At 42.4% G+C, this 27,664-nt stretch overlaps 1 protein-coding gene and 1 pseudogene across 2 annotated transcripts in view; both read right to left on the bottom strand.

Moving 5' to 3' along the window:
• Positions 1–27,664, bottom strand: part of LOC705588 (HLA class II histocompatibility antigen, DRB1-4 beta chain-like) — a 117,421-nt gene that overhangs the window by 66,518 nt on the left and 23,239 nt on the right. The window lies entirely within an intron of this gene.
• LOC716685 (HLA class II histocompatibility antigen, DR beta 4 chain-like) lies at positions 2–27,664 on the bottom strand (annotated as a pseudogene). The gene is made up of 6 exons (XR_013416574.1): positions 27,529–27,664; positions 6,078–6,344; positions 2,795–3,076; positions 1,968–2,078; positions 1,460–1,483; positions 2–1,147 (listed from the first exon to the last, which is right to left on the bottom strand). The product of XR_013416574.1 is annotated as an HLA class II histocompatibility antigen, DR beta 4 chain-like (transcript).

Genomic DNA, 27,664 nt, shown 5'->3' with positions numbered 1-27,664 from the left:
ATAAAATGAGACAAATCATTTCCTAAACTTAGGGAATAAAGCATATTTGTTGCAACTCTGGGATCAAACAGAACAGACATAATTATCAGCTTAATATATTCCTATAGGATTTATATTCTTATAGAATTTATACATACGTGCACTACCATGTATGTACAATAACATATAACTAAAAATAAAATATGCATAAAATAAACATTTAATTTGATTGAAAATAACAGTTGTCTCTGATAGTAGAGAAATCATGTTCAAATGATTATTTCTTTGAAGTAAACTTTTGAGTTGATTATGTACTTTCAGATTTGACATATTTGATGCTGACTCTCAGAACACAATGGAGAACCCTCCGTCTTCTAAATTTGCCTTTCTCTGAAATCTGTGCAAGTCCTTTGATAATACTATATTATTGAAGTCTCTGGAATGAAAAACTATATACTAATTTAAAGGTATAGATTCAGAATATTGTAGGCGGGGTTAAGAAAAAGTTCTGATGGATTTGCTGGCTGGTTTCTCACCTCATGTTTGCTGAGTTTGTTTCGGTTGTTATAGTCTGTTCTCAGTTTTTATGCACTGCCTTCTTGAATGTTAGGCTTACTTTTTTAATTGACAAGTAAAAATTGTATAGTGTATTTATGTTGTACAGCATGAAGTTTTGATATATGCCTATAGTGTGGAATGTCTAAATCAAGCTATTTAACATGTGCATTTACCTCACATACTTATTATATGCACATGAAAACCATTATTCTATTGGGAAATAATCTTCCCTTTTTCTTATTTCCAGTCCTTGCAGCCAAATGGACCAGATGATTTTTAACTCCATGTTAGAGAAACATTTAATAATGTAATGTATTTGTGGCACAAGGGGAGTACAGATGCACGGGAGGCAGGAAAGGTTTAGTAAAGGGAAGCACAAAAGTTGAATATGAGGCGCTGCCATCAAGGCTGTGGGGCTTCAGGCCAAGAACAGAAGCTGAGGAAGCCACGAGGGAGGACATTTTCTGCAGAGTTGCTGAACCAGTAGCAGCCTGGTCCTGAGAAAGCTCTTGCGGAAGAATAAGAGACAAGCGGGAAAGCTTTTCATCCCGCAAAGCTGGGGCAGAAGGTTCTTCCTTGAATGTGGCATCGGCACTTCAGCTCAGGAGTCCTGCAGAGACAGAGGAAAGTGTTTTCGGACCTGGCTTTACTAAAAGCTTCTTTTCCTGCTTTCAACGACTCAGACGAGGGCACTGCAGGAAGAAGAAAAACAAGGTTCCTAAGTCTCCCCGAGCCGATACTCCCGCAGAGCACAGGCCTTTTCTAAGTGGAGAGGAGGAGTTTTGGTGTAAATTGCCTGATTAGAAATTTGGATCCAAAGTCTCCAAAGTCTTTCCTACTATTTCTGTCTTATGCCTTATGACCGCTGCTATCATTCTAGGGAAACCGAATCTGTTTCTGAAAGAGGATCAAAAGGTATTACCTGTTGGCAGAAGTCCAGAGTGTCCTAGGAAAAAGAGGAAAAGATATACACTTAAAAGATATGGAAGCAAATCTGTCCTCCAACACAGTGTCCCAGCTCCAGATCTCCCACCTGAGATTTCTCTGTCACCACCACCCACACCAACCGTGGCAGAGAGGAGCAGAAACAGACATGTGACCCATGAAGCATGAAGTGTCTGTCACAGGATCCAGTGTAATTTCATTAGCCTTAGTGGCTCTTCCTTAATTTGCTCCAGGATCTGGAACCAAAGGATCCCTACTCGTTAATCTTTCTCTCATCTCTGCAGGCCACAAGCTATTGTGGCTATTATGCTTTGACATAGAAACCATGCACTGATAATTTCTGGATTATCAGGACATTGGAGGTCATTTGGGGAAAGAAAGGCTTTATCCAGGGCCACTGATATACTGAGAACTAACCTCAGCAAAGCCATATTTCCTCCTCCAGAAAAGCCTATGGAGAGAGGCAGCTACCAAAGGCTCCTCACCTTTCTGATTCCTGAAGTAGACGAACAGCCCGGCCCCAAGGAAGAGCAGGCCCAGCACAAAGCCCCCGACTCCACTCAGCGTCTTGCTCTGTGCAGATTCAGACCATGCTCCTGAGAGAGGAAGCCAGCGTTAGTGATGTTTATTCCAAACTGAAGCTCTTTAATTGAGACTCTAAGATTCAGAGCTTTCAAAATGGAGAAGAAGGCTGCCCTGTAAGAACTGAAATAACTGGCCGTTTCTGGGGGGAAAAATGGTTTTCAAATCACACTGAACAGTTACAAGGTCCAGGCATCAAACTCATTCAAATATTACAGCCTTGATGTAAGGCACGACTTCAAAATCTGATCCACAGAAACCCTGAGTCTCAATGAGGTTAAGCAGTTTGTCTAGAGTGACAGAGCTAATAAAAGGCAGAGCTGAGATTGGACTCCCCTCATGTCTGGAAGGCCCCTACACTTTTCTCTTGTTGTGATCTCCTCTTCTGAGATCACAACAAACAACTCAGATCGACAGCACCAGAAACACAATCTCAGACCCAGGGCAGGGCCTGGAGCCCAGGGAGACCAGGTGACCCTGACCTGTGCCATCATGGGGAGGTTCAAAAGAGGGACAGCCTCTCCTGCCTGGCAGGCGTGACTGCTTCTCCAGGAGGTACCAGTGTTTCTAGAAACTATTACAGGGCTACCACCAGTGAACCATGCTGATGGAGATGAAAACATGGAGCAAATGAAAATAGGATGTGGGAGAGGAGAAACCTGACACTCAGAGATTAGCATAGTCCCCTTCTTGGTGGGTGAGAAATTCATGAAGTCAGAAAGCTGCTCACTCCATTCCACTGTGAGAGGGCTGGTCACACTTGGGTGCTCCACTTGGCAGGTGTAAACCTCTCCACTCCGAGGAACTGTTTCCAGCATCACCAGGGGCTGGAAGGTCCAGTCTCCATTCTGGATCAGGCCTGTGGACACCACCCCAGCCTTCTCTTCCTGGCCGTTCCGGAACCACCTGACTTCAATGCTGCCTGGATAGAAACCGTTCACAGAGCAGACCAGGAGGGTGTGGTGCTGCAGGGGCTGGGTCTTTGCAGGATACACAGTCACCTTAGCTTGGACTAGGAGAAAAAAAGGTAGAGAGAATGAATCAGGAAGTTAGAGTCTCCTTGTTTGACTGTTTGTCTGCTTCTCTGTAAACCCAGACCTTGACCAGGCCTCCAGCACAGCTGGTCATGTGGCCTTACAGCATCACCAGTCTGGAATTTAATCTTGATAGTGAGGACCCATTAGATTTGAGAGATGTTGTAAAAATTGTATTTGTTTCTTCTAGCTTGAAATTGGCATGCATTGTCAACGTGTTTACAAATCTTTGAAAGTACAGTGTGTAGTAATTAAAATTGATTTCTGAGCCAGGTCGCCTGGTTCAAATCCAAGGTCTGCCTTTTACTGGTTGATCCTGGAAGAGTGTTTTGATTCTTTTGTGTCTCATCTTTTCCCACATATAATGTAGGTTAATTATACTAATTTACCTCTTGGGGTTATATGAGGATAATTTACATAAAATATATAAAACAATGACTGAAGATAGCCGTCAATTTATGAGGTCAGAAGCTTCTCACTCCATTCCCCTGTGAGAGGGCTCATCACACTTGGGTGCTCGACTTGGCACCTATTTATCATACTCTTACACCTTGAGAGAAGAATATGTTTTAAAACAATGTGGATAGATAAAGGGACAGAGTAGGGTACATGAGGAAACCGAGTATGAATTTTTAGGAATACTGGCGCCATGCACTCACACCTTAAAACACCACAGAAATGGTTCTGACCCGGGAACGTGGGACAGACAGAAATGATTCACCAAATCTTTATATTCCTAGAAAATCCTGAGATTTAGGAATTAAGGAACGTCATTTGAGTTTTGAAAGTTCTTATATTTACATTTAGGTGATCAATGCATCTCCTGTGCAAAACAAGCAGAAATGATTCTCCAATTCTTTTTTTTTTTTTTTTTTTTTGAGATAGAGTCTTGCTCTGTTGCCCAGGTTGGAGTGCAGTGACGCCATCTTGGCTCACTGCAACCTCCGCCTCCCGGATTCAAGTGATTCTCCTGCTGCGGCCTCCGGAGTAGCTGGAACTACAGGCGCATGCCACCATGCCTGGCTAATTTTTTGTATTTTTAGTAGAGATGGTGTTTCACCGTGTTAGACAGGATAGTCTCCATCTCCTGACCTCGTCGTCCACCCTCTTCGGCCTCCCAAAGTGCTGGGATTACAGGCGTGAGCCACCACGCCCGGCTGATTCTCCAAATCTTTCTCTTAGAAAGGCATGAGTCCTAAAGCAGCGAGAAGGATTAAGGAAAGTCACTCTAATTTTGAAAGTTCTTATATTTACATTAGCTGATCAATGCATCTCCCGTGCAAAACAAACATAACTATTATCAGACCTATCATTGTAAAACGATTTTTGTTCCAGAAGGACGTTTGGATCGAGGCAGGGTCTGGGACTCATTACTTTGGGTGCTTATGCCCAGGAAAATCCCTGACACTAGCAGACTCTCAACGATACAATTTTTTGTGAGAAGAAAGGAGAAACCTGGAGACAACAATACCGCAACATGGTAGATTTAAGATAGATTGTAAATCATTAATAAAATTTTGCAATATATTTTATTAAATAAAAACGTTCAGGCCGGGTGCAGTGGCTCAAGCCTGTAATCCCAGCACTTTGGGAGGCCAAGGTCAGGAGTTTGGTCTGAGAACAGCCTGACCAACATGGTGAAACCCCGTCTCTACTAAAAACAGAAAAATTAGTCGAGCGCGGTGGTGCGTGTCTGTAATCTCAGCTACACAGGAGGCAGAGGCAGGAGAATCGCTTGAACCCGGGAGGTGGAGGTTGCAGTGAGCCGAGATCGTGCCACTGCACTCCAGCCTGGGCAACAGAGTAAGATTCTGTCTCAAAAAAACAAAAAACAAAACCCAAAAACAAACAAACAAAAAACGTTCAAATCCTTAACATGGAAAAGAATTTTCAGAATCAACATACAAACCACAAACTGGAGAAAATGCTGAATAAAATATCAAGAAAGTGTTAATAATCTTACAGTACAAAGAATCCACAAAGTCACTGAGAAAAATACTAAGCCCTAGATATAAGAGACAATAGATTATTGTCCATTACCTACCAAATACAATAGGGAATTCTTAGAGCAGTAATTATAACCGGCACACAAATAGGTCAAAATTATTTAAAAGAATTACAAATCAAAAAATATAAATTAAAAATTAACCAGAAACATACATTTTCAGCTTTTGGAGAATGTCATAATAAAGGTCAACAAAAGAGAAAGTGAGGTAAGCTGTGTCACAACTATTATATATAAAAGAATAATACGTAACTACTAGAAAACTTTTAGCATTATAATAAAATAATAACAATGTGTTAAAACTTTAATTCAAGAAGTTTGTTTCACAATCATTTCAGCTATGTAAAAATATACACACTAAGAAAACAAACAAAAAAAGAAATTTAGACGTAAATAAGCTTCAGAATTGCCTCAGAGTTCTCCTCCGTTCCCCTGGATGTTAATCTAATGCTTTTGCAAACAAACACCATGCACTTTTATTTCAGAGATTACATGAAGGGTGTGTGCCAGGGACAGTCTGGAACTGGCCCCCTCACATTATCTCGAACCTTATATACCCCTCAGCTCTCCTCCCCTAAACCTTCACCCCAACCACATACACCTTACACTTCCCTTCCCTGCATCTCTAAGGATCCAGGACAATCAAGGTCTCCTCTCTGTCCAGCCACCTGCTCCCACCTCCCATGTCACCTCCCCACAGAGACCTCCAACGATAAGAAGAAGCCCACTCCTGCCTCCCGTCCCACAACAGCCACACAGACAAATCCACACTCTATACACACACCTGTGCCCTCAGAACTGCTTGCTGGAGATTGAGAGGACTCTAAATGGTCACAGATGGCTCTCTCTCTCTGTCTCTCTCTCTCTCTCTGTCTCTCTGTCTCTCTCTCTCTCTCTCACACACACACACACACACACACACACTCAGATTTCCAGCTCACTGGGACTCAGGGCCCCCCACCTACCACTCTCACCTCATCGCTGCTCTGTGAAGCTCTCAAAAACCCTATAATTGTATCTGCAGTAGATGTCCACCTTGTCCCGCTTCTCTAGGATGCCCATCCGGCTGTTCCAGTTCTCTGCGACAGGCCACTCCAGTTCCGACACCGCCTGGAACTCCCCCAGGTCGCTGTGGAAGCGCAGGTTCTCCTCTCGTTTATGGATGTATCTGTTCAGGTACCGCACCCGCTCAGTCCCATTGAAGATATGACACTCACACTTAGCCTGCTCCAAGAAACGTGCTGTGGGGACACGAACGATCCAGTCACAGGGATGGCCTCCGAGGAAGACACTGACACCGACGCCTCCATCCAGGGCTCCCTGGGCGGGGTACGGGCGCTGGGAACCTTGATCCGCCCCACCTGCAACCCTGACCACGTACAGCCCAGGGGCTCATCCTCTGTCTTCCCGAGGCGTACAGGGGTTTGGGGGACCAGGCGGGAAAACTACCACTGATTCCAAGGCTTTTGGGATCCCCTCCCTGCCTCCAGCCTGTTCTGGAGACCTCCAAGCAGGAGCTGGAGGAGGATCTGCCAAGCACCGCAGACCGCGCAACCTCCTCCTGGGAGCCTCCACCCCAAAGACACTCTCTGCTCCTTCTCTCATCCCACAGGCTTTACCGGTTCCTTCAGCAGCACCCACCGCGATCACCCTGTGAACACTTCCTTAGTGCTGACCTTGTGCCTGGCCTGCGCTGCCTCTAGGAATCCAAACAAGGGAAAACAGATCTCTCCACTCTACTGGGGGAGCTTAAAGAGCAGTGAAAGCGATGGCCAAAAACCAAACACACAAGAGCTTAGACAGGAATGAGAAATATCAGAAGTCTGGGTTTCTGGAACAGAGAATAATAGGATTATCTCAATTACATTAGGGTGCCAGAGAAGGACCCTCTGAAGAGTGACAGTTCAGATGGGACTTGACAGGTTAAGCCGGTGTGAGCCAGGGCGGCAGAGTGGAGCCTGTGTCTGTTTGGACAAAACGCGGGAGACACATTTCAGGTTTAGGAAATCCCATGTACAAAAGCTTGAATTGATGAACTTCTTCAAGAAACTAGAACAAAGGTCACTAAAGTGGAGAGGCTGAGAGGAAAGAGGGTAAAAGATGAGCCTGGAGAAATCACAAGAAGCCAGATATTAAGAGTCTCGTGGATGGTGTTAGGATTTTGGATTTATACTAAAGACAGTGGGAAAGTATCGAAGAGTTTTAAGGAGAATAAAACCATGATCCCTGTAAATGTTCACAAACTTTCCTTTGCATTTCTAAATCCACATAGCTCAGAAATTCAGTTAAAAGAAATTTGTTCCCAAAACTCATTTGTCAAATCTCATCTGATGAGGGTAAGTGGTCAAAGGTGTCTCAGAGCTCTCATTGGTGACAAGTGCTTCTGTAGTTTCAATACATATAAACATACATACATATATGTGTGGAAATATACACATATGTAAAACACTTTGTATATATGCTTGATGTTTTGTCTTTATGTTTTATTGAAGTGTGAAAATGACAAAAATCACTTAAAATAATCCTGTGGGTAAAAGTGAAATGAATAAATAGAAACATTTTACATTGTGAATAATATCTAAAGTAGAATCACTACAGAAATCTGAGGCATGTTAGTGAAGAATAATTGCAGCGGCATCACTATTTGTGACTTACAAGGGCAAACTGTTGAAAGTTAATAGAGATAGTGATGACCAATAACTCATGAAAATGTTGAAAAATATTGCATACGGCAAAAAATAAATATGAAGGTATTGATCTTGCATTGACTAAATTGCCATGGTCCCTGTTGGACTGAACCAAGGAGGATAAACAGGGAAATAAAGACAAAAGACAGAAGAGTACATTTGGAAGAAGGGGTCAGGGGGCACCTTGCTCTTAGTGAACAAGGACCCTGAGGTTTGAGCTCCCTTCATATTTACTGAAAAGAGATAGCGAGAAGAGGGTGTGTGTCAGTCTGCTGCTTGATCCAGAGCAGGTTTGCAAGACTGCATTCCTCGAACAATAGGCTCTCGATGTCCCAGTACATAACCTCAAGGAATCCAGCACCAGGGAGTGATTGCCCTCAGCAAACCTACTGGCGCCAGCACAGAAGCAAGTTTGTCCACATTCTGTATTCATGATAAACAGTTTGCTGTTTGATATATAGCCTCTGGGGAATGCTGAGTTGGTCACGATTCTCCAGTCTCCAGCTCTCTACATTTCCCTCTTTCTGTTCATGTATTAATTGAAAGAATGTAAGGCCAGGTTGGGCAGCTCTCATTTTCCAACTGGTGGTCCATCCAGTTTTACAGACTATGAACAGAAGACAGAGACAAAACAACATTATTCCCAGAATTACGTGTGAGATGTTATGGTAGTGTTTTAGGTAGGTCCAAGGATTGAGGCTCTCCAGGCCTTGCTGGAATTCAGTCCAGGCTTATAAAGAAGGCTGAAATTCTTGGGTTTGCTTATTTAAGTCAAGAATTTTGTTTTGTAATTCACCAATATCAAAGGTGATGTCGGATGTGAAAGCTCCCTGCAAATGGACTTTCACAAGGTCCCATGGATACTCACTTTGGTTACATTCTGAGTTGGTTACACAAATATGAGTGTGATTAAAATGACAATGCAATTGCTGCTGCAACTGTAAACTTTGTACTTGTTCTCCTAACCATAGAACCATGGATTTCAACATTACCACTTCAGTTTTTAACTCAGTGTTAATTTTATTCTGAAGTAGCCATGCCTGGTCGGCCGTACACTTCCAGTTCTCCATGTAATAAGTTGTTTGAACAGAACTGTGCAAAGCTACAGAGGACATCACAACAGAAGTTATTAGTGTGACCAATAAAACAAGGGCAAAAATTATCATGCCTAAGACTCTACAGGTATGATGAGTAAGCTGAGTTAGAAAACGTTTCACATAATGCAAAGCAGGTGTGGCAGTCGAAGGCTTGGACAGACTAACAGGAGTCCATAGTCAAGGGATACGACCCAAAATTATCAAGGTAGAGATATTATGTGTTTGCAAAGTGCTATGATTAATGCAGTGATATAACTGGCAAGATTTACAGGTGAAAACACAAACCGTAAATTGAGTGGTGATATTCCCTACAAATGTAACATTAAAACTGTGTTGCTTACTATTGCTATTATTGGATAGTATCCAACCCAGATGCTGCCATTCATAAATGTGAGTGCTGCCTTCCATAACATCTCTTGGATTGGTCCTTTCCTCCCTAGATAATGCCCCTGAGGAAGAGGCAGGCTAAAGCCTGCTCCATGCCAAGCAATCTGGGCAGCAGAATGGGATTGGAGCCTGGTGTGGTACAAAGAAGGATTATGAGCTCGCCACCAATGCCAGGGAAGTTTGTGCCATGATTGCTGATTATTAGCTTTTCCATCTAGTTGACCTTTAGGTCCCCAACCCACAATATCTCCAGTTAACATAGATTGTTTTTTAGCCAGTGGGCCAAGACACTGGGTCCACAGAGGGGGATAGGACCTATTGAAGGGAATCTATTCCTTATGGTCAGCACAATTAGGGCGACTGGCCTGGGAATGGTCAGTTAGCACACCAGTTACATTAATAGAACTGAGACTTAACAAGTACATGGTTTTTCCATAGTGACTCAACTATGTTTGAGCTTGAGTTTGTAAGACAGCTATGGCTGAACGACGTCTTTGCGGCGATACACAAAGGGGTCCTTCCAGTGGAGCGGTATAATTGATGACATTGTTCTGAGAGTCTAACTGTTCTATGTCAGGGGGAGTTAGGGGTCCTGGAGTCGACGCTCCCTGATCATGATAGATCTCAGGGGGAGTGTCACTCCAGGGTATAGGCCGTACTGCTGGGAGATTAGGAATATATGCCCAATATATTTTTGCCTCTGCACAAGGAAAACATACCACACAAGACATTATGGTTATCATAGCCAAGAACGTGGAATCAGGGGTTTTTGCCTGTCCTGACGCTCCAGTAGTTTCTTAGCTTCCTGCATGGTTTTCCTGAGTTGCCCCCAGTTTATGGGGGTTGATGTTGTTGTGACTCTGATCAGCCTTCTCTCTGTCTTCGCACTCAGGCTCAGCTGGCTCATGGCTCCTAATGGAGGGACCGGGCCCATCGCTGGCTGCCCTGGACTCCTCCAGTCTCCTGTTCCATGGTCGCATGCACCTTTAAGGCAACCACCCACACGGTTTGTCCATCTCCTGTGAAAACACAAGCATACCCTCATCCCCATGTCAGTAAATCCACCGGACTTTTCCATTGTGCTTTTTCTGGAGATTTCCATAACACTTTTGGAAAACCTCTCCTCTTTTTCTCTAACAGTGGCCAATGTCTTTCTGCTGTAGCCTTACCATCCATACCAGCAGTCAAAAAGTTTAAAGTAAATAAGGCTACATGTAACTTTGATTGCAGTGGTAACTTGTCTCCTACTCCTCCATTTTGTCTTTCCAACATGCGTTGCAATGTTTGATGTGCCTGCTCTATAGTGTCTTGTCCTCTAGGATTATAAGGAATTCCTGTTTTATGGGTTGTAGCCCAAAGCTGTAGGAAATTTTGAAAAGCATGACTAGTATAAGCAGATCCATTGTCAGTTTTTAATTGTTTAGGTATCCCCATATGAGCAAAGGACGACAGACAATGTTGCCGCACATGATCAGCTGTCTCACCTGTTTGACATGTAGCATGCAGCATATGTGAATAAGTGTCTATAGGCACATGAAGCTTACCAAAGGCTGCTGCTATGTGTGTAATATCCATTTGCCAAATTTCATTTGGAGCCAAGCCTCGTGGATTACATCCTTCTACAGGTGTGGCTCCAGAGACATGCTGGCAAGTAGGACAGGCTTCTATTATAGACCTAGCTTGGCTGTGAGACAAGCGAAACATATGAGTAAGGTCAGAGGTGTTTTGATGTAGTAATACATGACAGGCTTGAGCTTGCTGAAACACAGAACCAATCAATGTATCTGCTCTATCATTACCTAGAGATAGTGCTCCAGGAAGTTGTGTGTGAGAGCGAATATGAGAAATACAAAAAGGAGCTGCACGAGAGTGAATAGTTTGTTGAAGTCTTAGGAACAAATTAAGTAGTTCTGGTTCTAGAGTACTTTTAATTATAGCAGTTTCTATATGACTGGCTACATGTACAACATAAGATGAATCACAGCCAATGTTGATAAGATCTGAAGCTGTGAGCTATAAAACGTGAATGACTGCAATCAACTCTGAGCATTGAGCTGAAACCCAGGGGGTCACTATTGTTTGAGTATGAGCTGAAACCCAGGAGGTCATTATTGCTTGAGTATGCTTGGGTCCATAAATAGCTGCACGACCTTGGGAAGAGCCATCAGTAAAATAGGTTTGTCCACATGCAATAGGCTTGTGATGAGTAATCGCAGGAAGAATGAAAGAATAGACTTTATAAAATTTTGTCTGAGGGATAGTAAAAGCGAAGGTTTTTGTGGCTGTAGCCAGGAGGCATGTTGTTGCTGAAACATCTGTTCTACAAGCTGTAACTCAGTTTCTGCCTCTTTGATCAGTTGCCGTTGGGAATTTAATGAAGAATCTCCTTGCAGGGTTTGATAAAGATGTGTAAATTGATAAGTGGCAATACCTAGCATCCGGTGCAGCCAATTAATATCCCCTAACAACTGTTGAAAATCATTTAAAGTCTGTGACCTGTCTTTATGGAGAACTACTGTTTGAGGCCGTACACTGTAACAATATTGTCTAAGTAATGGTATGGCGAAGTTGTTTGTACTTTTTCTGGAGCTACTTTGAGATTCCATTTAGTTAAAGCCCGCTTTGTTTCTCAGAATAACTGATGTAAGACTTGATCTGTAGGAGCAGCCAAAAGAATGTCATCCATAAAATGAATGATGTCAGCAGTAGGAAACATATTTCGAGGCTCCTTTAATGCCTGTCCTACAAAATGCTGACATAGCGTAGGACTGTTAAGCATGCCTTGGAGTGAAACTCTCCATTGATAGCAAGAAACAAGTTCTCTTTGATTAATAGAAGGCACAGAGAAGGTATATCGAGACTTATCCTTCTCTTGTAATGGTAGAGTGAAGAAACAATCCTTAAGATCTATTGTTGCAAGAGGCCAGTCTCTAGGAATGACCACTGGAGTTGGCACACCTTGCTGTAACAGAACCATTGGTTTAATTTTTGCATTAACAGCTCTCCAATCATGCAGCAGTTGTCATCTTCCAGACTTTTTTGGAATAACAAACGCTGGTGAATTCCAGGGGTTAACTGAATCCTCTATAGTCCTGTGTCCAATTGTTCTTACACTAGTTGCTAAAGTTACGTCAGTTTCTCCTGAGATAGGAACCGTTGATCCACCCGTATGGGTTTGTCACTGGCCATTCTAATGATAAGGCAGAGGGTGGAGGAGAAACATCAATGACCCCCATCAGAAATCCTGACGTCCTGGCCCTTTTCTATCAGTTTTTCCAGTTATTTATATTGGGTTAGGTTTTCCTCGTAGGAATTTCCCTAAACCTTTCCCACTCTGATATCCCATGTCCTTCAACATTTTAAATCCTGGGTTATCAAACTTTTCATTTGTAAGACTCACATTCCAAGTTGTAAATAAGTCTCAATCCCATACATTGATTGCTATATTTGCAACACAAGGCTGAAAAGGACATGACTATCTGGACCAAGACAAGGTAAAATCTCAGCACTCTGTTGAACACTTTTAGCTGTTCCTACTCCCAGTAGGGATGTGGAGGTTAGTCTGAGAGACCATACTGGGGGACCAGTCCTTAGTGCATATTACTGACACATCGGCTTCTCTATCTTTAAGCCCATAAAATTTCTTTCCTTTAATTTGTACTACATAGGTGGGTCTATTAGAGGCTATGGGCTGGGATAGATTTCCCATGTAATTGTGCTCCCAAACCCTTTATTTCCTCATTTCTCCTTTCGTGGAGAAGGGTGTAATTTGCAGGGAATAAGCAACAATTAAGCAATACATTCTCCCAGTTCAAAAATCCAAAGATCTTTTGACATTAAAACTATTCGAATTTCTACTTCATAATCGGAGTCAGCTACTCCAGGGACTACAGTGATGCCTTGCAAATTAAGGGTCTTTTGCCTAAAATTAGTCCCATGTATTCTGTTGGTAAATGTCCCCAAATGCCAGTGGGAGCTTTGGTAGGTTTGTCTCCTCCAACGAATGTAGTTTTTTCTATGGCAAGGAGATCGAATCCTGTGCTTCCTGGTGTTCCTGGAGTGAGGAACACCAGGAATCAATGTTTCTCCTGAGACCCATCCCTGAAGTGGGACTGTGGTCTGAACTGGAAATGCCCTCATTGTTTGAGGGGCTCGGGTCCAGGCCCCCTTCTAGTTTCCTGACAGGGGGTGCTGTTTTGACGAAATTTTGAGCAGCACTGATTAGCCCAGTGATTTCCTTGGTTACAGCGGGGACAAAGTCCTGGTGCTTTTTTCTGCTGGGTGAGGCACTGCATTGTAAGGTCCTTTCTGTCCTGAGATCTGGCAGCATTCTTTTAAAAAATATCCAGTTTTTCCGTAATTATAACATTTTCCTATTTTAGGATTTGACCCTTGGCTTCTTTTAGATTTGTCAACTGCTAAATTAGCCATTGCCTGAGCTAATATTGTAGAGTGGTGAAGCTCAGTTCCCACATCTTGACAAGCTCTGAGAAAATTTCCCAAGTTTTTTGTACACCTCACGGGTGCCAATGCACGTTTATAATCTGCGTTTGCATTCTCAAAAGCTAGAGTTAAGGTTAGTGTTTCTGCAGCAGTGGTGTGAGGAATCTGATGCTTCATTGCCTCTTGTAATCATGCAAGAAATTGTGCATAAGGTTCCTGCAACCTTTGCATGATGTGTAAAAAGGATTGTACTGGGACTCCCTCTTCTGGAATTGTGGCCCAGGTGCATTTAGCAGCCTGAGCACACTGCTGGTGTTTAGGAGTGTCCTTTGATGTTCCGGGTCTGAATAAGGGCCATTACCTAATAGCATGTCCTGTGTAATGTCTCTGTGTCCAGCCACACGATTCTGTCTAGCCTGGTCTGCACACATTCCTTGCCAATTTAAATTCCATGTCAGGTGTGCGCTAGGAGACAAACAAGAGTGAGCCAAATGCTTTAAATCAAAGGGTAAAGGCGCATAGCTCAAATACAGATTCTAGCAATCCTGAAGTGAATGGGCTCGGTACATCATTGTTTATCACACTCGTTTTAATTCCTTCAACAACTTAAACTCTAGTGGAGTGTGTTCATGAATAAGTTGCTATGGATTATTTGGATCAGGCCTTACAGAAATAGGAAAAGTGTAAGGTCCTAAGGGCTCTCCAGCTATGGCAGCAGAGTGTAAAATTCTTTGTATTGGGGTCTCTATTTCTGCTACTGAAGGAAGCAGTACAGATGTTTCTGCTATTGGAGGAGGTGGTATAGGCCAATTTTTATCCTCCCTCTCCTGTTTTTTATTTTTGATTGAAGCTGTGGGAGGGACAACAGATTCTTTCAGATTTTTAGACTCAGAGCATCACTCCTGCTGTCCAGCAAAATCAGAAGGAGATAATGGCAGAAGGACAGTACGGAGTAAACTCCAAGTGGAGAAAACAGAAGGATCAACTTTGAGACATTTCTGTGGAGCCCATTTTAATCCTTCTGCTCTGTCCCAATTTTCCATATCAAGAGTGCCTGTCTGTAGGAACTATGGGTTAAGCATAATAACCTCCTGCAGCAACTTAGTTAATGTCTAGATCTAACCTGAGCACCAGATTGTTTCAACAAAACTTTAAGCAACTGCACATAATGTTTTTCTTCAATAGACAAATTCTGCCCCATGTTACCCTGATTGAGAAAACTTCCTGTTCCCAGTAATTCTTTAAAGCACTGCTCCCAGTACCTCTTTAGGGCACTGACCTTATATCTCCTGCCAGCAGACTCATCCCGGGGTCCCCATTTGTCTAGTCAATTTCAGTTCCTCTGCCCCAGCAGACCTTCTCTGTTCACATTCTCATGTCCCTGTGTTTGGAAACCACTATGGCGTTGCCCTGTCACTGTTTGAACGCCACTATGCTGTGGACCCTGTTGGACTGCACAAAGGAGGATGAATGTGGGAATAAAGACAAAAGACAGAAGAGTAAATTTGGAAGAAGGGGTCAGGGGGCACCTTGTTCTTAGTGAACAAGGAATCTGACCTTTCAGTTCCCTTCGTATTTATTGAAAAGAGATAGCGAGAAGGGGGTGGTTGTCGGTCTGCTGCTTGATCCAGAGCAGGCTTGCAAGACTGCATTCCTTGAATAACAAGCTCTAGATGTCCCAGTAGATAACCTCAAGGAGCCCCACGCCATGGAGTGATTGCCCTCAGCAAACCTTCTGGCAGCTGACACAGAGGAGAGTTTGCCCCTATTCTGTATTCATGATAAACAGTTTGCTGTTTGATCATATAGCCTCAGTGGAATGCTGACTTGGTCGCAATTCTCCAGCCTCCGGCTCTCCACATTAAATGGATTCAATAAGAAAGTGGTTGAATGTATGCAACTGTCTAGTTTTTTATAATGAAACAAGCAAAAGTGAAGCATAAAGAAGTGAATTGGGTGCTGAGTGTATAAAAGATGTAAGTCTAGACTTTTCAGAAGGAGCACAGTGTGAACCAGTGCTCTCAGCCTCAGCACTATTGACATTTTGGATCAGATAATTCATTGTTGGTGATGGAAGCTGTTGTGAACATTGTAGGTTCTCTAGCAGTGTTTCTGGCTTCTACTCATTAAATATCAGAAGAAATCCCTGTTGTGATCACCAAAAATTCCTTCAAACATTGCCACACGTTCCCCAAGGGAGATGGGAGGGAGGAGAGGGGTGGTGAACTATCACTGGGCAAGAACCATGGGTGTGAATCATCTGAAAATATCTGTGTTGAACAAGCCACTATTAGTTATGGAGCAACTGAGAATTACTTTGAAAAATACCCATTGAAACTCTTGGTCCTACATAAAATGAAAGTGTTGTAGAATTCTGGTCCCAATACAGTGCTATGTTTCCAGAAAATGCACTTGTTGAGAACCAAGATTTACTGATTTCCTTGCCTTACCAATCAATCACCAAATCATATCATTTATCTTTCATAGCACCTTCTTTCTTAATTTCTGTGCCACTGGTCCACTAATTATCTGTAGTAGTGAATCACAACCACAGCTATTTTATTCCCATTAAATGCCCCAACTAACTCACGTTTTTCAGTCTCCTACTCCTAACAATACTGGCAGGCATCAAATTTCCAGCCTTGGCCAGAGGTAGAACTCTCAATTTTGTAGTCAAGTTGCCTCAGAAAGGGAGAAACAAAAAAAACGACATTCTTATACAGACAGTTTACAAAACATGAGCAGGTCCCTAGACTTTGAGTACGACCTTCACAAAGCTTCCTTTGCCCTTTTGAAATGATGCAGAGAGGTGTGCACCCTGGATCAAAAATGTCTGTCTTTTTATTCTTAAATTATCTAAGCACTTTCTTTACAGAGGGAAAGTTAACAAATAAACATGTGTGAAGTCGCTGTCACTGTGGCTTGCATGATTAACACTGTAATCCATGCTCATGTGTCCCAGTTAGGGTTGAAAGGTTTAGCAAATAAAACCAGAGGATGCTCACTTTAATTTGGATTTCCAATAAATTACGGTGTGTATCTGAAATTCAGACTTAACTAGGAACCTGTATTTTATTTGGCAACCCCAGGTCAACTTCCTAGTCAACCCTCAGAACAAGGAGTGATTTAATGCTTCCTTGTGTTCTTCAACACATGCCCAGGATAGACATATAGAACTTTTAAAATGATAAATGCAAAATGAACGAAATTTCCTCCTATACATTGGAACTAGCAGCCCTTGCATTTCTGCTCCCGCTTCAAGAAACAACCTAGTACATATGAATATCAGAGATTTTTTCAGTAATTCAGGCACAAACTGGTCACTACTCACTAATGATGGACAAACTCTCAATCTCTAGAATCAGAAAATCTGAATGGAAACATGACCTCTTCTACTTGGGTCAATTTTTACCAATCATAAGCCTTTTTGTAATTAGTCAAATGCATTTAATAATAGCATCATCTTCACAGGATTATTTTTAAGCATAAAATTAAATAATGACTCTTGTTAGCACAGACCACATAATAAACACTCAAATATATTTCCATTTTAATTTTTATGATCCCTTTAACTGAAGCTCACATTATTTTTCCTGTTCCTTGATTCTAAAGCAATTAGTATCTTCATCATGATTTTGCAATTGTTTTCTGTTCTTCTATTAGTTTCATAAAGAATTGTCATTGTGAAAACATAGGGCAGAAACACTGGTTTATGTCTAATAAAGCAATATACCTGAACCTCACACAAAAGACATCTGCTGACATAGGAGAAAGGGACTTTCTACATGCTCAGATTTAAACTGTAATCTGATTTCCAGCACTACATTTGGGATATTGGGTTTTACTTATATCTTCTCAATTTTAGATTCCAGAGATGTATATGTTTTTAAACACCACAGATACAACAGGATCCTTATTGAAATCGCATACTGAAAATCAAAGGCCTGGTACACAGTCACCGCAAAATATTACATGGCATATATCGATGGAGACCAGATTCATTTCAATCATCACTCCATTCTCATGACCTAGAGTAATAACTGGTATATTCTACCTCACAAATAAATATGGACTGTATGAAATACTGGCCATGTGACATTTTGCATGAGCAGTCACCAGGGCACACAGGGACCCTCTTGTATTTCCTTGCCACTAATGACTGAGCATCTCTGGTTCACAGGTCCTCCTCCTTCTCTTCAGCCTCTTTAGCCCTTTCCTTTAGATCCAGCTGACTCCCTGAACCCACAGCACAGACCTTCCCTGAAGCTCTCTACTCAAAACAGTCAACCTTAACCTCATCCTCACTTCTTCTACATGCTCTTCAAATGGTCCAATCCATTTTCCATCCTGGATACTCCATTGACTGCAAGTATCAACTCCAGCAAACCCAGCACTTGCTCCTCTCTCACATTCTCACTTCACCCACTTAGTGATACTCACTGACTTCTCCCCTCTTCTTGAAAAAGATCTATTTTCCTTGACTTACATACATTATGTTCTCTTGGTTTTTCTCCAGCATCCCTGGGGCTACCCCTCTGTCCCCTTTGCTGGCCTGTGCCTTTTTCTTTTTTCTACACACAAGCTATTACCCTATGTAATCTCTTCCACTCCCTGGAATTTAACACAGTCCACGTATTGATGCCGTCAACATAAATACCTCCAGCCCCGGACTCACCGTCTCTTAAATTCCATTGACCTGCTGATTGTTCCACATAAATGTAAATAAATCATTTCCAACCACCCAGTTCAAATAATTTCCTCCCACAATTTTCCCTATCTCAATAAACACCACCACCATCCACTTATTTGTCAAGACAAAATCCTTAGGAATAAGCTTGATTGTTCTATCCCCTTTACAGTAATCAATTAACAAGCTGAGCAAAACGCATGAGGAGTCTGTCCACTTCGTGTTTTTCACTGTCTTTTTTTTTTTTTAAATTTATTTATTATTATTATACTTTAAGTTGTAGGGTACATGTGCATAACGTGCAGGTTTGTTACATATGTATACTTGTGCCATGTTGGTGTGCTGAACCCATCAACTCGTCATTTACATCAGGTATAACTCCCAATGCAATCCCTCCCCCCTCCCCCCTCCCCATGACAGGCCCCGGTGTGTGATGTTCCCCTTCCTGAGTCCAAGTGATCTCATTGTTCAGTTCCCACCTATGAGTGAGAACATGCGGTGTTTGGTTTTCTGTTCTTGTGATAGTTTGCTAAGAATGATGGTTTCCAGCTGCATCCATGTCCCTACAAAGGACACAAACTCATCCTTTTTTATGGCTGCATAGTATTCCATGGTGTATATGTGCCACATTTTCTTAATCCAATCTGTCACTGATGGACATTTGGGTTGATTCCAAGTCTTTGCTATTGTGAATAGTGCTGCAATAAACATACGTGTGCATGTGTCTTTATAGCAGCATAATTTATAATCCTTTGGGTATATACCCAGTAATGGGATGGCTGGGTCATATGGTACATCTAGTTCTAGATCCTTGAGGAATCGCCATACTGTTTTCCATAATGGTTGAACTAGTTTACAATCCCACCAACAGTGTAACAGTGTTCCTATTTCTCCACATCCTCTCCAGCACCTGTTGTTTCCTGACTTTTTAATGATCGCCGTTCTAACTGGTGTGAGATGGTATCTCATTGTGGTTTTGATTTGCATTTCTCTGATGGCCAGTGATGATGAGCATTTTTTCATGTGTCTGTTGGCCGTATGAATGTCTTCTTTTGAGAAATGTCTGTTCATATCCTTTGCCCACTTTTTGATGGGGTTGTTTGTTTTTTTCTTGTAAATTTGTTTGAGTTCTTTGTAGGTTCTGGATATTAGCCCTTTGTCAGATGAGTAGATTGCAAAACTTTTCTCCCATTCTGTAGGTTGCCTGTTCACTCTGATGGTAGTTTCTTTTGCTGTGCAGAAGCTCTTTAGTTTAATGAGATCCCATTTGTCAATTTTGGCTTTTGCTGCCGTTGCTTTTGGTGTTTTAGACATGAAGTCTTTGCCCATGCCTATGTCCTGAATGGTACTACCTAGGTTTTCCTCTAGGGTTTTTATGATATTAGGTCTAACATTTAAGTCTCTAATCCATCTTGAATTAATTTTCGTATAAGGAGTAAGGAAAGGATCCAGTTTCAGCTTTCTACTTATGGCTAGCCAATTTTCCCAGCACCATTTATTAAATAGGGAATCCTTTCCCCATTTCTTGTTTCTCTCAGGTCTGTCAAAGATCAGATGGCTGTAGATGTGTGGTATTATTTCTGAGGACTCTGTTCTGTTCCATTGGTCTATATCTCTGTTTTGGTACCAGTACCATGCTGTTTTGGTTACTGTAGCCTTGTAGTATAGTTTGAAGTCAGGTAGCGTGATGCCTCCAGCTTTGTTCTTTTGACTTAGGATTGTCTTGGAGATGCGGGCTCTTTTTTGGTTCCATATGAACTTTAAAGCAGTTTTTTCCAATTCTGTGAAGAAACTCATTGGTAGCTTGATGGGGATGGCATTGAATCTATAAATTACCTTGGGCAGTATGGCCATTTTCACGATATTGATTCTTCTTATCCATGAGCATGGTATGTTCTTCCATTTGTTTGTGTCCTCTTTTATTTCACTCAGCAGTGGTTTGTAGTTCTCCTTGAAGAGGTCCTTTACATCCCTTGTAAGTTGGATTCCTAGGTATTTTATTCTCTTTGAAGAAATTGTGAATGGAAGTTCATTCATGATTTGGCTCTCTGTTTGTCTGTTACTGGTGTATAAGAATGCTTGTGATTTTTGCACATTAATTTTGTATCCTGAGACTTTGCTGAACTTGCTTATCAGCTTAAGGAGATTTTGGGCTGAGACAATGGGGTTTTCTAAATATACAATCATGTCATCTGCAAACAGGGACAGTTTGACTTCTTCTTTTCCTAACTAAATACCCTTGATTTCTTTCTCTTGCCTAATTGCCCTAGCCAGAACTTCCAACACTATGTTGAATAGGAGTGGTGAGAGAGGGCATCCCTGTCTTGTGCCAGTTTTCAAAGGGAATTTTTCCAGTTTTTGCCCATTCAGTATGATATTGGCTGTGGGTTTGTCATAAATAGCTCTTATTATTTTGAGGTACGTTCCATGAATACCGAATTTATTGAGCGTTTTTAGCATGAAGGGCTGTTGAATTTTGTCAAAAGCCTTTTCTGCATCTATTGAGATAATCATGTGGTTCTTGTCTTTGGTTCTGTTTATATGCTGGATTATGTTTATTGATTTGCGAATGTTGAACCAGCCTTGCATCCCAGGGATGAAGCCCACTTGATCATGGTGGATAAGCTTTTTGATGTGTTGCTGAATCCGGTTTGCCAGTATTTTATTGAGGATTTTTGCATCGATGTTCATCAGGGATATTGGTCTAAAATTCTCTTTTTTTGTTGTGTCTCTGCCAGGCTTTGGTATCAAGATGATGTTGGCCTCATAAAATGAGTTAGGGAGGATTCCCTATTTTTCTATTGATTGGAATAGTTTTAGAAGGAATGGTACCAACTCCTCCTTGTACCTCTGGTAGAATTCAGCTGTGAATCCATCTGGTCCTGGACTTTTTTTGGTTGGTAGGCTATTAATTATTGCCTCAATTTCAGAGCCTGCTATTGGTCTATTCAGGGATTCAACTTCTTCCTGGTTTAGTCTTGGAAGAGTGTAAGTGTCCAGGAAATTATCCATTTCTTCTAGATTTTCCAGTTTATTTGCGTAGAGGTGTTTATAGTATTCTCTGATGGTAGTTTGTATTTCTGTGGGGTCAGTGGTGATGTCCCCTTTATCATTTTTAATTGCGTCGATTTGATTCTTCTCTCTTTTCTTCTTTATTAGTCTTGCTAGCGGTCTGTCAATTTTGTTGATCTTTTCAAAAAACCAACTCCTGGATTCATTGATTTTTTGGAGAGTTTTTTGTGTCTCTATCTCCTTCAGTTCTGCTCTGATCTTAGTTATTTCTTGCCTTCTGCTAGCTTTCGAATGTGTTTGCTCTTGCTTCTCTAGTTCTTTTAATTGCGATGTTAGAGTGTCAATTTTAGATCTTTCCTGCTTTCTCTTGTGGGCATTTAGTGCTATAAATTTCCCTCTACACACTGCTTTAAATGTGTCCCAGAGATTCTGGTATGTTGTATCTTTGTTCTCATTGGTTTCAAAGAACATCTTTATTTCTGCCTTCATTTCATTATGTACCCAGTAGTCATTCAGGAGCAGGTTGTTCAGTTTCCATGTAGTTGAGCGGTTTTGATTGAGTTTCTTAGTCCTGAGTTCTAGTTTGATTGCACTGTGGTCTGAGAGACAGTTTGTTATAATTTCTGTTCTTGTACATTTGCTGAGGAGTGCTTTACTTCCAATTACGTGGTCGATTTTGGAGTAAGTACGATGTGGTGCTGAGAAGAATGTATATTCTGTTGATTTGGGGTGGAGAGTTCTATAGATGTCTATTAGGTCTGCTTGCTGCAGAGATGAGTTCAATTCCTGGATATCCTTGTTAACTTTCTGTCTCGCTGATCTGTCTAATGTTGACAGTGGAGTGTTGAAGTCTCCCATTATTATTGTATGGGAGTCTAAGTCTCTTTGTAAGTCTCTAAGGACTTGCTTTATGAATCTGGGTGCTCCTGTATTGGGTGCATATATATTTAGGATAGTTAGCTCTTCCTGTTGAATTGATCCCTTTACCATTATGTAATGGCCTTCTTTGTGTCTTTTGATCTTTGATGGTTTAAAGCCTGTTTTATCAGAGACTAGTATTGCAACCCCCGCTTTTTTTTGTTCTCCATTTGCTTGGTAAATCTTCCTCCATCCCTTTATTTTGAGCCTATGTATGTCTCTGCATGTGAGATGGGTCTCCTGAATACAGCAGACTGATGGGTCTTGACTCTTGATCCAGTTTGCCAGTCTGTGTCTTTTAATTGGAGCATTTAGTCCATTTACATTTAAGGTTAAGATTGTTATGTGTGAACTTGATCCTGCCATTATGATATTAACTGGTTATTTTGCTCGTTAGTTGATGCAGTTTCTTCCTAGCCTCGATGGTCTTTACATTTTGGCATGTTTTTGCAATGGCTGGTACCGGTTGTTCCTTTCCATGTTTAGTGCTTCCTTCAGGGTCTCTTGTAAGGCAGGCCTAGTGGTGACAAAATCTCTAAGCATTTGCTTATCTGTAAAGGATTTTATTTCTCCTTCACTTATGAAACTTAGTTTGGCTGGATATGAAATTCTGGGTTGAAAATTCTTTTCTTTAAGAATGTTGAATATTGGCCCCCACTCTCTTCTGGCTTGGAGAGTTTCTGCCGAGAGATCTGCTGTTAGTCTGATGGGCTTCCCTTTGTGGGTAACCCGACCTTTCTCTCTGGCTGCCCTTAAGATTTTTTCCTTCATTTCCACTTTGGTGAATCTGGCAATTATGTGTCTTGGAGTTGCTCTTCTCGAGGAGTATCTTTGTGGCATTCTCTGTATTTCCTGGATTTGAATGTTGGCCTGCCCTACTAGGTTGGGGAAGTTCTCCTGGATGATATCCTGAAGAGTGTTTTCCAACTTGGTTCCATTTTCCCCCTCACTTTCAGGCACCCCAATCAGACGTAGATTTGGTCTTTTTACATAATCCCATACTTCTTGCAGGCTTTGTTCATTTCTTTTTCTTCTTTTTTCTTTTGGTTTCTCTTCTCACTTCATTTCATTCATTTGATCCTCAATCGCAGATACTCTTTCTTCCAGTTGATAGAGTCGGTTACTGAAGCTTGTGCATTTGTCATGTATTTCTCGTGTCATGGTTTTCATCTCTTTCATTTCGTTTATGACCTTCTCTGCATTAATTACTCTAGCCATCAATTCTTCCACTTTTTTTTCAAGATTTTTAGTTTCTTTGTGCTGGGTATGTAATTCCTCCTTTAGCTCTGAGAAATTTGATGGACTGAAGCCTTCTTCTCTCATCTCGTCAAAGTCATTCTCCGTCCAGCTTTGATCCGTTGCTGGCGATGAGCTGCGCTCCTTTGCCGGGGGAGATGCGCTCTTATTTTTTGAATTTCCAGCTTTTCTGCCCTACTTTTTCCCCATCTTTGTGGTTTTATCTGCCTCTGGTCTTTGATGATGGTGATGTACTGATGGGGTTTTGGTGTAGGTGTCCTTCCTGTTTGATAGTTTTCCTTCTAACAGTCAGGACCCTCAGCTGTAGGTCTGTTGGAGATTGCTTAGGTCCACTCCAGACCCTGTTTGCCTGGGTATCAGCAGCAGAGGCTGCAGAAGATAGAATATTTCTGAACAGCGAGTGTACCTGTCTGATTCTTGCTTTGGAAGCTTCCTCTCAGGGGTGTACTCCACCCTGTGAGGTGTGGGGTGTCAGACTGCCCCTAGTGGGGGATGTCTCCCAGTTAGGCTACTCAGGGGTCAGGGACCCACTTGAGCAGGGAGTCTGTCCCTTCTCAGATCTCAACCTCCATGTTGGGAGATCCACTGCTCTCTTCAAAGCTGTCAGACAGAGTCGTTTGCGTCTGCAGAGGTTTTGGCTGCGTTTGTTATTGCCCTGTCCCCAGAGGTGGAGTCTACAGAGACAGGCAGGTTTCCTTGAGCTGCTGTGAGCTCCACCCAGTTCAAGCTTCTCAGCAGCTTTGTTTACCTACTTAAGCCTCAGCAATGGCGGGCGCCCCTCCCCCAGCCTCGCTGCTGCCTTGCCAGTAGATCACAGACTGCTGTGCTAGCAACGAGGGAGGCTCCGTGGGTGTGGGACCCTCCCGGCCAGGTGTGGGATATGATCTCCTGGTGTGCCTGTTTGCTTAAAGCGCAGTATTGGGGTGGGAGTTACCCGATTTTCCAGGTGTTGTGTGTCTCAGTTCCCCTGGCTAGGAAAAGGGATTCCCTTCCCCCTTGCGCTTCCCAGGTGAGGCAATGCCTCGCCCTGCTTCAGCTTTCGCTGGTCGGGCTGCAGCAGCTGACCAGCAACCATCATCCGGCACTCCCCAGTGAGATGAACCCAGTACCTCAGTTGAAAATGCAGAAATCACCGGTCTTCTGTGTCGCTCGCGCTGGGAGTTGGAGACTCTTTCACTGTCTTTATCACTAATGCACACCAGGAAGCCATGAGCCTGTTTTCACTGAGGATTCCCTGCTGTGATCCTAAATAGGCTTCCTGACCACCTGTGAACCCCAGCAATCCAACCCCCCACAGAGTAGCTACAATTAGTTTTAAAAATTGAATATAAATTGACTCTCCTTGTAACCGTCCAGTAGCTTCCCATATCTGTTTAAATAAAATTAAAATTTCTTACTATGAACACCAGGGCCTAATATAATGAGGCTCCTAACTTCCTCTCTGCATCCTACCTCATCTTCTGCCTCTCCATTTCCTTGCTTCCTCTATGTCAGCCCCTCTAGCCTTCTTTCTGTCCCTGCACATAAATTCTGACATCAGGGTTTTCCCCCCATTGTGTCTCCCTGGAACATTCGACCCTTAGATCTTCACATGACTGCCTACTTATTTTGTTGTCTCAGCTGAATGTCACTTTCTCAGGTAGAGCTGCCTAACCATATGAACCAAAGTTGGGTGAATCCAATTCTCTCTTTCCATAAACCTGATGTATTTTCTTCTGTGCACGATGACTCTCTGAAATTTTCTTCATTGTTAAATGATTTTTACATTATTGTCTATCTCCTCTATGATTGTGTAAACTTCCATGTGTAAGGACCAACCCACTCTATCTTACTCAAATAGAATGATTTGAACCAGAAGGGAGCCCAGAATACAGTAGCTACTGATAAAAATAACTGTGGTTCATATGAATAAACCAGAGTTCTGGGAGCTGATCACTGTGTGGATCCTGGAAAGCAAGAAGGGGCTCAAGCTCCAGCACTCTTTCATTCTGAGGTCACACTAGACCCCTTCTCTTCCCTGTGAGAAATATAGGCAACCTTCTTCTTTCTCCTCCTTCTAGTTGGAAGAAGAATTCACACATAAGGAAACAGTAATTTTTTATTTTTTTTCTTTATTTTTTAATTTTTGGGACGGAGTCTAGCTTTGTTGCCAGGCTGGAGTGCAGTGGCGTGATCTGGGCTCACTGCGACCTCCGCCTCCCGAATTCAAGCGATTCTCTTGCCTCAGCCTCCCGAGTAGCTGGGATTACAGGTACCCACAACGACGCCCAGATAGTTTTTGTATTTTTAGTAAAGATGGGTTTCACCATGTTGGCCAGGATGGTCTCGATCTCCTGGCCTCGTGATCTGCCCACCTCAGCCTCTGAAAGTGCTGGGATTACAGGCATGAGCTACTGCACCCGGCCAAGGAAACAGTAATTTTAAGAAAAAAGAAATTTTTTTTTGTTAAGATTCAACTCTTTCTGGCTGGGCATGGTGGCTCACATCTGTAATGCTAGCATGTTGGGAGGCAGGAGGATCACTTGAGCCCAGGAGTTTAAGACCAGCCTGGGTAATATGGTAAAACGCAGTCTCTATCAAACTGACAATAATTAGTTGGGTATGGTTGCCTGCCTGTAGTCCCAGCTACTCTGGAGGCTGAAGAAGGAGGATCACTTGAGCTTTGGCGGCAGAGGTTGCAGTGAGCCTCTATCACATCACTGCACTAGAGTCTGGGTGACACAGCCAGGCCCTGTCTCAAAAGAAGAAGAAATTATCTCTTGTGATGAACCTCATAGTGCTCTGGGTCTTTGTAAGCTTCAAGGATTTCAGGAAATAATGACAACATAGCTGGGGAAAAATAGAGAGAAACTGGAGGAAGAGGTACGCAGACATGGCTAATTAAGAAAAGCTGAGGGCATGATGGGTGAACCTATAAAATTTAGGACAAGACCCGAGTAAGACAATGAGTTTCCAAGACTTGCTCATTGACTTTCAGCCCTATGAGGTGTGAACAATGTCCACATTGTCTCGCTAACTCCACTCAGAGTATATAGTTTGAACCTTAGCAAATTTCTGATATTTGACTATTTTTGACTTACGAAACAGAATTTCATATAATTTATCCTACATTCATTGAATCTCTTCTTGTGGAGTCTAGTTAGAGCATGTAGGAGATGTAGGAGAAGCCAGTATAGAAAGGTTAAAAAAGATTCATAATAAAACTAACCTGGGCCAGGTTTTCAGAGGATGCCTTAAGTTCTTTAGGCACCAAAGAATACCTCATAGATATTCTTTGTCTGTAGGGTGACTCCAAGTACTAAAGATCTCGGCTTTAGCTCCAGGGATTTTTCTCCATAAGAAAGAAAGAGCACTAAGTATGACTTTTGTCAAAAAACCTACATACGCTACAGGGAAACAGGCTTTATAAACATTGGAGTTCAGAAAGAAAAGAAAGGAGATAATGGGGAGGCCACTGGGTCCATCCTCACATATGAGGAAGAGGGGCCAACACCACAGGTCCTGTGGAGGAGATAACCCAGGATCATCTAGGAGAGACCCTTTGAATTCCCTTGACTCCCACAAAATTTTCAGAAAAAAACCTCCTTTTGTCTGACATAAGTCATCATAATAAAGGGAAGTGCTGTATGGGGAATTTATTTTAGCATCCTTATTTCTAAATCCTCTAAAGACCCTGAGGACATGGGATGCGAAGGTTTTATTGGTGGAGATTTGAGAAGAAATGGCCTATACGGAGGCCCCTTACACAGTCTCATGGAGAGGGCAAGTAGCCAAGCTCCTTTTGTGGTGGAAATAATTTGGGATCCAATGATAAAGATGGGAAATCCCTGTTGAAAACATCACAAATTCTTAAGGGACATGGCCTGGGCACAGTGACAAATTTAGCACCCTACTTTACCCACCTTATAGTAGCTCAGCACCCACAATGTGCACTTATGTTGGGTGTCCCCAGTCAAAGCCAGTGGGGAGCTCAGCACCATCAGTGTCACTGTGAGAGCTGCCATGCAGGAGCCTCCAGGGAGCCTCAGACACACCATGCTGGAGAACAAGACAGGACCAGGTGCCAGGGTAGC

The sequence above is a fragment of the Macaca mulatta genome, chromosome 4 (assembly GCF_049350105.2).
Source record: "Macaca mulatta isolate MMU2019108-1 chromosome 4, T2T-MMU8v2.0, whole genome shotgun sequence".
Lineage (NCBI taxonomy): Eukaryota > Metazoa > Chordata > Mammalia > Primates > Cercopithecidae > Macaca > Macaca mulatta.
Note: the sequence above shows the minus strand (reverse complement) of the source record. Positions and strands in the feature narration are given on the sequence as shown.